Raw genomic sequence first — 12,810 nt, 5'->3', positions numbered from 1 at the left:
GCTGGGGTGAATCTCAGTGAACTCTGGGGCTCCCACCCTGGTGGAGGCCTCTGAGCAGGGGGCCATTGCCCCTGGGCCCTCAGTGGAGACCCCAAGAGGCATCACTTTCCCCTCAGGACAGCAGTCATGTCCCCTACATAGCTGCACAGACAGGACTCGGAGAAGCAGGCCGGTGGGACACGCTCGGGGGACCCCAGCCTCAACCGGCCCCTGCTAGGTTCCCCAGGCCGTGGACCCAGCCCCGACTGGCTAGGCATCAAGGGCTCAGCTTCTACAGCTGTGCCAGGCATCACCAGAGCAGCTCGAACCAGCACCCTTGGCCTTTAGAAAGCTCCTGCTTTTCAAAAACCACTTACTCTCCTGTCCTCTCCACCCTCAGAACAGCTTTCCTCAGCCAGACCTATGTTCCCTGTCGGCGAGAGAGAAAGGAAGGAGGGAACAAAATCCCATAGGGGCTGGAGTGGGCCATGGGGCCTCTGTTCTGGGCAGAGGACAGAGGACAGGATGAGAGGCTGGGCAGAAGCGGAATCTTGAGTCCGCAGACCCTCGGGCAGGGAGGCGTTTCCCAAGTAGGGAGGAGGGTCTGAGGCTCGTCCTTGCTGCTCAGAGGTGTGGGTGATGGGGTTTTGGTGTCATAACAGCTCAGCTGCATGGGTGCCCCATCCCACAGAGGCTGTGGTGACCGTCAGTGACTAGGGTGGCCCCTCAGCCTACTCTGGATATGGACGCCCCCGCAGTGGGGCTCCATCTATCCCCCTGGGTCCCCCACACACGCGGCCCCAGGGGCTCGGCCACTGGCAGGAGCCTCAAGCCCCCACAGAGGTCGGGGTCCCCGGCCCAGCTCTGGGCGGGAGCAGAGCACGCAGGTCCCCTCTGAGGGGCAGGAATAAGCCACACACCTCTGGGCACACGGTAGGCGACAGGACCTGGTGGTCTTCACTGCTCTCAGGAGGAGAGGTCTGGAACCCTAGCCTGGAAGGAGGCATGTCTGAGAAATGAGCCCTGTGGCTGGAGTCCCGCTCACACCCAGCACCCTTCCCCAGCAAGGGCCCCAAGCATCTTGTGACCCGAGGGACAGGGAACCCCATCAACCTCAAGACGGAAGTGTGAACGTCTGTGGCGGCCGTGGTTTGACAGTTACAGCTGAGAGCAGGCCGCCCTCGCCAGCCCCAAGGGCCGCCACCTGCAGCTGCACGCGCTCCGCCACGAGGGACCGTGGTGGGGGTGAGGGGCGGTGGGGGACCACCATCCACTCGTCACCGCTGGTCCCAGCTCCCAGCCCCGCGGCCCTGCTCGTTTCACACGCGCTGAGTGACCTTTGCAAGCCCCCTGGCCTTCCTGAGCCTCAGCTTCTCATCTGCATGGGAATCGTTAACAGCCGGCCCTGCCGCCCAAGGTGGTGATGGTATCCTCTGGTCAGAGGCCCCGCAAATGTTTGCCGGTCTGAAACCAGAGACCCCCGCATGGCCGTGGCTTTGGGCGATTTCACAATCAGAGAGGGAAGCCGTGCTCACTCACCACTGGGGAAGGAGAGGAGAAGCAGCACTGGGTGAACGGGGTGCCACGGGAGCCCCAAGGGAGACCTAGTCCAGCCTGAAGTTCGAGCCTTGGAGAATGAGTAGGAATTCAGAACAGGAGGAGGAGACCCCGGGGAGCCGCAGAGGTAAAGGCAGGAGGTGTGATGGAGCCTGGACCGAGAGGGGGCCGCCCTGGGGTGAAGGACGAGCCAATCAAGGGCGGGAGGTGGACGAGCCAGCCGCGATGGTCCTGGCTGAGGAGTGGGGACCTGTCCCCGGGGAAGGCTCTGAAGCCAGAGAGACATGATCCAATTTGTGTTTGAGAAATGACTCTGATCACAGGGTCAGAAAAGGATTGAGGCGGGTGAGGCCAGACGCCAGCAGAGAGGCAGGAGGCTCATGCTTGTCCAGGAAGAGAAGCAGCAGTCCTCGGGGTAACAAGTGGCAGGAGAAGCCAGATCCCACCGGCAAGGAGGGGACACGGGGTGGGGACAGGGGCTGTTGACGTGCTTTGAAGACATCCCAGAGATGGTGCTCCCACCCAGGGACACCAACAGACCCTGCCCTTCCCAGGCAGGAAGAGGCTGTGTTGCCCGAGGGGTCAGTTTGGGAGCCCCGGGTCCACCATATCCTGCGAAGTATGGGGTGTGCCTGGTGTGCGCGTGATGGTGGTCCGTGCAGCCCACGTGGCCTCCTCTGAGCTTGGCAAGTAATCCCCAAAGGCCACACCAGCACCCCACCAACAAAGCCAGCTCTGTGCTAATTTATTTTTTATATTTAAGAGCATGTAATGAACGCTGTGCTGATTGACCTAGAAAATCATTCACAGCACATATGTGAGGAGCCAAACAGGGTTCTATTGCTTTGCTGTAAGTCCCTGCCTCCGATTGCCCAGCCCGGGACCCCGGGTCCCTCATGGTCTGCAGGAAGGGCCATGTCATAGGCATAGCCCTCTTGGCATTGACATCTTAAACGACAGCTCGTTTTGTTTTTGTTATTTTTTTTTAAAGCAGGCTATAGAACAACATCGCTAGTAAAGATTTTGTCACTTTATCTGTGTGTGTGTATGTGTTTAAATAAAGGGTTGCTCACCAAAATATTAACAGTTGGTGGGATTGAGATGATTTTTACTTCTCTGAATTGCCTGATTTTTTACAAAAAAGCTCTGTATTTTTTTTTTTTTTTTTAAATTTTGAGACTTCCTTATTTATTTATTTATGGCTGGGCTGGGTCTTTGTTGCTTCACAGGCTTTTCTCTAGTTTTTGCGAGCAGGGGCTACTCTCTACTTGCAGCGCGCAGGCTTCTCATGCTGGTGGCTTCTCTCGTTGCAGAGCACAGGCTCTAGGCACACGGGCTTTACTAGCTGCAGCACATGGGCTCAGCTCCCGGGCTCTAGAGCACAGGCTCAGATGTTGTGGCACATGGGCTCAGTTGCTCCACAGTGTGCGGGATCTTCTGGGACCAGAGACTGAATCCGTGTCTCCCACCTTGGCATGATAGATTCTTTGCCACTGAGCACCACCAGGGAAGCCCTGTATCATTTTTATAATCAGAAGAAAGCAAGGGACACTTTGGGGTTCAGACACTCTGGGGTTCAGTTTTGCTCAGGAGGGCTGGGGATGGTGGGGTCGGAACCTCCAGTGGACTAGGAACGGGCCATGGGGCCAGGAACGAGCATGCCCCTGCCCAGGGCCGGCACCAGCCAGGATCAAGCAAAGCCAACAGATGTCAGTGAACTTTAACTTGCACAGGGTGCTGAGGCTGGAGTGGCCCCATGGCCTCCAGGCCGGGGAGCCCAGGGTCTGGCCATTGCCGATGGGGCCACCCTGCCCATTCCTGAACAGAAAGCAACACTTCCCCACCTGGCCATCCTTCTCGCTTCTAGGGGACAAGTGCCTTGGGCTGGGTCTCCTGACTAGGTGACAACCAGGAGCACAGTGGAACTCTGGCTCAAGGAGAGGGTGGTGCCCAGGGGCAAGGAGAAGAGGACCCCAGATGGCTTGCAAGGACCCCCACCCTACAAGTCCTGCCACTCCCCCCATAGTCCTTAGCTGAGGTCTGTGCTTTGCCCCAGACCAGGGTTCTGGCTGAGAAGACCTGGCACACAGCAGGCGCCAGATGATATTCACGCATGAGTGGGCGAAGGGGCCGATACGAAGGTGCCTGCCCAGGCTCCCCTCCCCATGGTGGGTAAGATAGCAGGATGGGGACCGGGGCCTGGGGCCTGCTGGATCTTAGAATCTCGCTGCCCATTTGGCACTGCCAGGCCTGTGGGGACACTCCCCCCTCACCACGTCTGTTGGCTTCACGAAGTGAAAGCTGCCTTCCAGTTGGCTTCAGTGGCTTCCCCGGTAGCTCAGACAGTAGAGAATCCGCCCGCAGTGCAGGAGACCTGGGCTTGATCCCTGGGTTGGGAAGATCCCCTGGAGGAGGACATGGTAACACTCCACTACCCTTTCCTGGAGAATTCCAGGGACAGAGGAGCCGGGCGGGCTATGGTCCATGGAGTCAAGGAGAGTCAGACATGACTGAACAGCTAACACTTTCAACTTTTCTCAACTTTCTTGGCCTCGGTATTCACTTACATTTCCTTTTGTATGTGTGCGTTGTTGTTTTTGGCTCTCAGTGTCTTGTTTGTTTTCAGAAAACTAGCTGATTTCCCTGTTTACTGATTCGGAGGTGCACCATTCACCGCTTGCTAAGGTTCGTACAACCACCCGCGTCTGCTTCTAGCTCCCCATTCTAGCCTCTGCACGTGGAGTTTTCACTGTCTTATGGGGAAGGCTTTGGGGAGGACCACGATGCAGGGAGGGCTTGGAATTCAACCTTCAATCATCAATATGTGTGCAGAGCTTCATCCCAGCGGAGAAGGCAGAAGCCCAGGGCAGCGGTTCTCAAAGCTTCAGCATCCCTGGAGGGTGGGGTAAACACTGTTTCTGATTCAGAAGATCTGGGCTGAGAGGCCAAAGGGTCTGCATTTCTAACAAGCTCCCTGGTGATGCTGAGGCCATCAGTCTCCCCGGGGCCCACATTTTGAGAACCGCTGGCCTCGGGCAGAGGGAGAGCCCCGGGAGTCAGCCCTCAGGGTGAATACAAACTTCGGCTGCTGGAAATGTAGCTTTGGGCTGTCGGCAAGGCAACCTCTTTCTTATCTATTTATTTAGGCTGTGCTGGGTCTTCACCACTGCCCCTGAGCTTTCTCTGGTTGTGGTGAGTGGGGGCTGCTCTCTGGTCGTGGTGCACGGGCTTCTCTTGTTTCAAAGCACAGACTCCAGGTGCACAGGCTCAGTAGTTGCAGCATGTAGGCTTAGTTGCTCTGCGCCATGTGGCATCTTCCCGGACCAGGGATCGAACCTGTGTCTCCTACATTGGCAAGTGGACTCTTATCCACAGTACCACCAGGGAAGTCCAAGGCAACCTCTTTCAGCTTTGATTTCCCCCGCAACGTCAGCTGAGCCTGTCGGGTGGGCCGGAAGCCTCCGGAGGGTGTTTAGGAATGCATGGGTGGGAAAGCCATTTGCAGGAAGTGGTCTGGCCTCATGAAAAAGCTCCTCCAGCGCCCAAGTCTGCCTTCACCAAGGAAGCAGGGACAGGAACATGGTTTCCCACAGGCAGTTTGCAGAGAGCACTGGAGGTAAAGGGAAACTTAAAAGCACTAGAAAGGAGTGTAGGCTGATGTTCCGCAGGCTTTGCCAGCCTGTGAGGTCAAATGGGGTCACATCACCACCCAAATTTGCAGGGGGAAGTGGAGTTCTGTCTCCCTTCCAAGCCAGGCAAACACCACTTCGTGATACAGGGCTGGGGGCACCAACGTGCTACAGAGGCATTCCAGAACATTACCATTTCAGCATCCACTTAGAGCCTGCTCTCCTTGCCTTGACCCCACAACATCCAAAGCCACGTCTCAGGAGAGGACAGGGCCAGTCCCCCCGCCCCCCGGCCCCCACCCCACTGGCTGTGTTTCACCACCCGCTATGAAATGTGGCTCAGATGGTAAAGAATCTGCTTGCAATCTGGGAGACCTGGGTTCAACCCCTGGGTCAGGAAGATCCCCTGGAGAAGGGAATGGCAACCCACTCCAGTATTCGTACCTGGGAAATCCCATGGACAGAGGAGCCTGACGGGCTACAGCCCATGGGGATCGCCAAGAGTCAGACACGACTGAGAGTCTAACACTTTCACTTTCATAAAGGCATGAGGACTATCAGGTGGTTCTGGAGTCAGAGTGCTTGAGGTCAGAGGCCAACTGAAACAATTTACTGTGTGACCTCGAGTAAGCTCCTTAACTTCTTTGCGCCTCAGAGTGCTCATAAGAGCATAACCCCTGTGAGATTTACTCTGATGAGTGTTTAATGAGATAATGCATGGTCGGCAGGCAGTGCCATGCCTGGCACTCACTGAACATGAACTGTTGGTACTGGGGCATGGACCCCCCCTATGTTTGTGTTTTCTGTTGCATGTATCTGTGCAGAAGTTGACTGGTGAATACACTGGACTTCGCTCTCACAGAGGGCTCAGCCACTCTCAACCTGATTCTTTTTTTCCCGTGGCTGTGCTGGGTCTTTGTTGCTGCTCAAGGGCACTCTCCAGTCGCCGAGTTCAGGCTTCTCATTGAAGGGGCATCTCTTGTTGTGGAACCGGGGCTGTAGGGCTCAGGCTCAGTAGTTGGGGTGCACTGGCTTTGTTACTCCGAGGCACGTGGGATCTTCCTGGACCAGAGATCCCACCCATGTCCCCTGCACTGGCAGGTGGATTCTCACCCACTGGACCACCAGGGAAGCCCCCCGAAACCTGTTCTTTTTTTGAAATTGCTCTCTCAGTAAAAGAAGGCTCCTTCAGGTGTGGAAGCATCCAGCCCTCTAACCATCATAAGCAGCCAGACTCTGGGTTCTAGAGAGTGGCAGACAGCACCTCCTAACATAAGAGGTCTCCATGCAGACTCTAGGAGCCCTTGGAAGATCCAGGGATGGATGGCAGAGGATGTATAAACCCCTAAAGTGTATGTATTATTTCTGTATATCTGTGCAGATTTCTGGGAGAGGGGCCAAGACCTTCATCAGATGGTCAGAGAGGCCAGCACACCTGGAAGGTCCAGAGACCCTGCCTCAGAGGCTGAAGAAGTCCTCAGCAGACTCCCTGGACAGTATAGCCCCTCCGAGGAACACACAGGGAGTCCCTGAAACCAAGACCCAGGAAGAATATGGGAGCAGCTCAGCTCTGCATCTCCTTCCCTGAGAACCAAGCCTTCTTCACAGTGAGGAGAGGACTCACCGCTATAAAATGATGAGAGCGGGACTTCCCTGGTGGTTTGGTGCTTAAGACTCGGCACTTCCAATGCAGGGGGGGGTGGGTTTGATCCCTGGTCAGAGAACTAAGATCCAACGCACTGTTGTAGTTTAGTCGCTAAGTCACGTCCAACTCTTTGTGACCCCATGGACTGCAGCCTGCCAGGCTCCACTGTGCATGGGATTCTCCATGCAAGAATACTGGAGTGGATTGCCATTTCCTTCTCCAGGGGATCTTTCTGACCCAGTGGTTGAACCTGTGTCTCCTACTTGGCAGGCAGATTCTTTACCCCTGAGCCACCTATGAAGCCCTGCTGCTGCTGCTAAGTCACTTCAGTCGTGTCCGACTCTGTGTGACCCCATAGACGGCAGCTTACCAGGCTCCCCTGTCCCTGGGATTCTCCAGGCAAGAACACTGGAGTGGGTTGCCATTTCCTTCTCCAATGCATGAAAGTGAAAAGTGAAAGTGAAGTCGCTCAGTCGTGTCTGACCCTCAGCGACCCCATGGACTGCAGCCTTCCAGGCTCCTCCATCCATGGGATTTTCCAGGCAAGAGTACTGGAGTGGGGTGCCATTGCCTTCTCCGATGAAGCCCTAGGATACTGCTATTATATAGGATACTCCTATTTTACAGATGAGAACACTGAGGCTCAAGGGCTCAGTCACTTGCCACTGGCACACAGCATGCTGTGGTGCAGCCAAAAAATTAAAAATGAGAGCAAATTAGAAAGTGTAAAACCCCAGGCAAAAATGTCTGATGACAATTGGGCATAATGACCAGCTGCCTGTGATGTCAAGGAGGAGACAAGACTTGGAGAAGAGGGAGTGGAGCTGCCCTGTCACAAACCCAGCGGATGGCAAGCTAGGCAGGCTGGCTGGGACAGCTGGGAGGTCGGGTGTGGAGAGGTGCTTGGAGTCCGTGGTGCAGTCAGACTAAAACCGCCCAAGGAGTTGCAGAGCAAGGTGCGCACAGTCTCTGGTCCTGCCTCGGGGTCACTTCCCCGTACTTGCCAGAGTGCAGCGAGCCCCATGCAAGCCCCAGCTGCCCTCGTGATTCATACACTCCCTGGGGCACCCTCGGGGGGCCACTGTCAGCACCCCCAGTTGTGGTAAGAGCTGTGCAAACAGAGGGCTGAAGCTGAACAGTAGAGGGGACTCCAGGTCAGGCGGGAGTGGGAAAGGACAGGGTGGGGGGCGTGTTGAGCAAGGAAAGAGCAGAGACATCCCAGAGAGAAACTCAGCCGCAGCTCTGTTATGGTGAATGGCGAGATTCCTTTTCAACTCCTCGCAAAAATACAAAAAACAGACCTCCTGTTCTGAGCTCAGGAGAGCACCTTTACAGAAATCTACCCTCCCCACCACCTTCGAGAGAGTCCTGCTTGTCCCTGAGGCAGGCGGTGGAACCATCAAAGCAGGCAGGGTTGGGTCCAGATTCTCCCCAGGCTGCCCGATGTCATCAGGCTGGCCAGAGTCCCAGGGAGCATGCGAATGTCCCAGGGAATATGTGAATCATGAGGGAGGCCGGGGCTTGCACTGCGCTCGCTGCGCTCTGGGAAGTACAGGGACGTAACCCCGTAGCAGGACTCCATCACACACAGGGCGCCCGGGGAGGAGGTGCCAACTCGGGCTGCACCAACACAGCTGCTGCTGCAGCCAGCCTTAACCACATCACCCTGTGCATGGGCTTCCTGGCTCTACAGCAAGCCCGGGAGGAAAAAGGCCGGGGGCTGATAATACCCAGGACACCCGGCGTGGCTGACCTAAATGCCTGAGGGTCCTGTCCCATCCTTATGTATATATTTTTTTTCAGTCAAGCCACTCAGCAGGCAGGAACCTTCCCTGACCAGGAATCGAACCTGTGCCCCCTCCAGTAGAAGCACAGAGTCTTAACCACTGGACTGCCAGGCCCATCCTCTTGATGGATGGTCAAGCTGTGTTGCCTGGTCATGGCCCAACTGCGCCGGCAGCCCCTTCCCTGGGCCAGCAGGCATCCCTCCCAGAAAGGCCTGACCAGCCCCTCTCCAGCCCTCATCCCAGGTTCCCCACTTGTTCTGAGGCTGCTTTCTCACCAGGACGGCTCAACCTGCCGCCCGGCCCATGGTCCTGACCAGATCTGGGACTCATGTGCAGAGCGTGGCTTTGGGGCAGTGGGTGATGGGGTGAGGCAGGCAGGAGGAGAAGTGGGGTCACTCTTCCTGGACTGGCGGTGTGCCTCCTGGCCTGGCCACCCTCGCCAGCGATGCCCCCAGGGAAGAGCCACACCCATATCTTCTCTCCAAGGCCCCGAGGTGGGAAGGGAGCTGCTCTTGCTACAGGCAGAGACCTTCCTGCCCTCGAGGTGGGCTACCCTCTTCCCGAGGTCCCACATTTGGGATTGGCATTTCCATGTCTTCAGACCTGTTGTTGACATGCTGGGTGACCTTGGGCAAGTCACTTCCCCTCTCTGGGCCTCAGTGGCCTCATCATTAGAACGAATGATCCAATATGCCCATCTGTTAGGACATTCCAAAACTGTGATATGTTTATAGATATGTGATTTTACATAATCAGAGCCACATTCTTTTAACTTGACGAAAATGCAAATGACCCCGGTAGATGACTCAGCAGTCCTCAACCCTGGCCTGTCCACCCATTTCTCTCGGAGTGGAGAGGGAGAGGTCCCACCCAGACTCACAGAATCTGAGGCTCTGGGCCTCTGGGTGAGCAGGGCCTGGAGATCTGCGTTAAGAGGCCGCCCAGGGACCTCCCTGGTGGTCCGGTGGCTAAGACTCCTCGCTCCCAACACAGGGGACCCATCCCTGGTCAGGGAACTAGATCCTGCATGATGCAACTAAGACCCGAGGCAGCCAGAAAAATAAATAAAATAACAGTGTTAGTCACTCAGTCGTGTCCAACTCTTTGCGACCCCATGGACTGTAGCCTGCCAGGCTCCTCTGTCCTTGGAATTTCCTGGGCTGCCATTCCCTTCTCCAGGGGATCTTCCCAACCCAGGGATCAAACCCAGGTCTCATGCATTGCAGGTGGATTCTTTTCCATCTGAAGTTTCCCTGGTGGCTCAGATGGTAAAGAATAAAATAAAAATATATATTTTTTAAATTGCTTTCAAAGAGACTGCCTAGGAGAGGAGTTCAGGCTTTAGATGGCAGACTGAGAGGAGAACACAGACTCTCCCTACCCCAGTACCTGACAACGTGAACAAGAATGACAGATTATGAGAGATGAATCAACACGCTAAGAAAACAGTCTCCAGCAGAGGACTCCAGGGCCCCCCGATCTCATGGATCCCAGGAGGAGGACACAGGCCTGGCTGGCCAGAGGGGGTCTGGGGTGCAGGGTATGTGAAGGGCAAGAAACAGAAGACCCGTGCCTTGAGCAAGGGGGGCCTCTCCCCCAACCCCTGCACACTTGGGGCTCCCAAAAAACTGAGAACAACACAGCCCTCAAAACCATCCTTCCAGGGGAAGGCAGCGTGGTTCCCGAGTGAGAAGTGGACCATTTGCAGGAGATGCTTGAATTAACTGAGCAAGATGAAAAGAACTTGCAAGGCCACCCTGCCAACCACCAGGAAAGGGAAGGAAATCACATGAGGGCATGGTTGGAAGGGGATGGGGCCGAGGATCAAAGGCAGCTTCCTTGAAACTAATAGCTTGAGGAGAGAGAAACGTCAGTAAGATGAGTGGAGTGGAAAAAGAGCACAGGAGTTCGTTCTCCAGTCTGTGAGTCTCTTTCTGTTTTGTAATGAAGCTCATTTGTATCACTTCTTTTTGAATTCCACCTTTAAGGCATGTCATTATGGTGGAGGATGCTGGGGGAGAGGGGAGGAAGCGACAATTAGTGAGTTTGGGATGGACAGGTACACACTGCTACATTTTAAATGGATAACTAACCAGGACCTACTATTGAACTACAGGGAATTCTGCTCAATGTTGTGTGGCAGCCTGGATGGGAGGGGAGTTTGGGGGAGAATAGATACATGTGTATGTGTGGCTGAGTCCCTTCACTCTTCACCTAAAACTACCACAGCGTTGTTAATTGGCGGCACAGTGGTAAAGAATCTGCCTGCCAATGCAGGAGACAGAGTTTGATCCCTGGGTTGGGAAGATCCCCTGGAGAAGGGAATGGCAACTCACTCCAGTATTCTTGCCTGGAAAATCCCATAGACAAAAAAAAAAAAAAAAAATCCCATAGACAGAGGAGCCTGGCAGGCAACAGTCTGTGCATGCGTGCTAAGTCTCTTCAGTCTCGTCCGACTCTTTGCGACCCCATGGACTGTAGCTGGCCAAGCTCCTCTGTCCATGGAGATTCTCCAGACAAGAACACTTGAGTGCCCTCCTCCAGGGGATCTTCCCCACTCAGGGATCGAACTTGTATCTTTCATGTCTTCTGCATTGGCAGGCGGGTTCTTTACTACTAGGACCATGTGGGAAGCCCTGGGCTGCAGTGCATGGGGTTGAAAAGAGGCAGACACGACTGAGCAACCAAGCACCCACACACGGCCCAAATGGAATCTACTCAACACATCTGCCCATGTTCCAGAAACTCCAGATACTTGTTACCCTAAAATAACTACTTACCCTAAAATAACTCATGACAGCCCATCCCTTAAGTATAAATAATTTCCTTTCTTGTGTCAGAGTCCAGCCTTGTGGCTTTTGTCTTTACAAGCCCCCAACTCTTCCTCTTTCCTGAACACTCAGTTTTACCCAAGTCTATCTCTTCTGACTTAAGCTTCTTAAGACCCCAAATAAACTCTTTTCTTACTTGTAGTCTTCCCTGGGTTTTTTTGGTTTTTTTTTTTTTTGGTTGACAACCTCAGATTCTTCCACAGCAACGTTCAAGACCAGAAGACAAGAGAGCTGAGTGTTCACAGTGGTATGGAAAGGGGAAACCAAGAATGTTACACCCGCTGGGGTTGTTTCGATTTGTAGACACCATGGAAATAGTATCCTTGAGCCTTTTTTTTGAAGGAAAAAAAAAAAAAAAAACGTAGTCATGAATCCAGCTAACTGTTAGAAGTGTTCATTTTGGGGAATTCCCTGGCAGTCCAGTGGTTAGGGCTCAGTGCTTCCACTGCCGTGGCCCGGGGTTCAATCCCTGGCTGGAGAACTAAGATCCTACCAGCCATGCAGAGTGATACCCTCACCCAAAAAAAGTGTCCATTTTTTCCAAAGGTAAAAAAACCAAGGATTTCCCTTGTGGTCCAGTGGTTAAGAATCTGCCTCACAATGCAGGGCACGCCGGTTTGATCCCCCATGCCATCTGAGCCCCCACACCACAACTAGAGTCAGTGCGCCACGACTAAGACCCGAAACGACCAAATAAATAAATATTTTTTTATTTTTTAAAAAGGGTAAAATCATGACTCTCAGACAATATAAAATGAACACATGTCGAAATTTTTATTAAACTCATTAAGTAATGAAGAACAAGCAATACTTTCCAACTAGTTCAAAGGAAAATTGGAACAACACACACACATATATAGGCAGATAAATACTGAAATGAATTTACATGTATGAGCAGGAACTGCTCAACGGCCACAGACAGCAGTCAATTGCATTCCACTGGACAAAACCAATTTGCATTTCTAGATACAGGACACCCACCAGGCTTTTGTTGTTTTTGTGGGTCCAAATTCAAAGTCTTTCACAGGTTTTACTGATTCAACCGGGAGATGACTCCAAACGCAAAATTCAGGGACACGATGTGCTCAAAAGAAAGAATGAAATCTATTTAAGTACAGAACTAAGCCAAAATACTAGGAGAATTATAGATGCAGAACAGAGTATAAGTGTTATAAACCCTGACAAAGTGAAAATATTAACATCAAAACCAGGAGCTGTGGGGAGTGGGAAAGGAAGAAGCAATCCCAGGACATACTGAGCCTGCCCAAAGTGAAGGGTTTATTCTTTTTCCCCAGGACTCCAATCTCTTAATGGGTTTCATGATTTTTTTCTTAATGTTTCATAAATTCATTATGAACGAATATCTCTGTGGAAAATAGAAG

At 53.5% G+C, this 12,810-nt stretch overlaps 1 long non-coding RNA gene across 1 annotated transcript; it reads left to right on the top strand.

The window, feature by feature from the left end:
- The first annotated feature begins 883 nt into the window (after positions 1–883).
- LOC139178186 (uncharacterized) lies at positions 884–11,569 on the top strand. Its single transcript, XR_011562572.1, has 2 exons — positions 884–1,663; positions 6,547–11,569. It is a non-coding gene; the product is annotated as an uncharacterized lncRNA (long non-coding RNA).
- Positions 11,570–12,810: the final 1,241 nt, after the last annotated feature.

The sequence above is a fragment of the Bos indicus genome, chromosome 21 (genome assembly GCF_029378745.1).
Source record: "Bos indicus isolate NIAB-ARS_2022 breed Sahiwal x Tharparkar chromosome 21, NIAB-ARS_B.indTharparkar_mat_pri_1.0, whole genome shotgun sequence".
NCBI classification, from domain to species: Eukaryota; Metazoa; Chordata; class Mammalia; order Artiodactyla; family Bovidae; genus Bos; species Bos indicus.
Note: the sequence above shows the minus strand (reverse complement) of the source record. Positions and strands in the feature narration are given on the sequence as shown.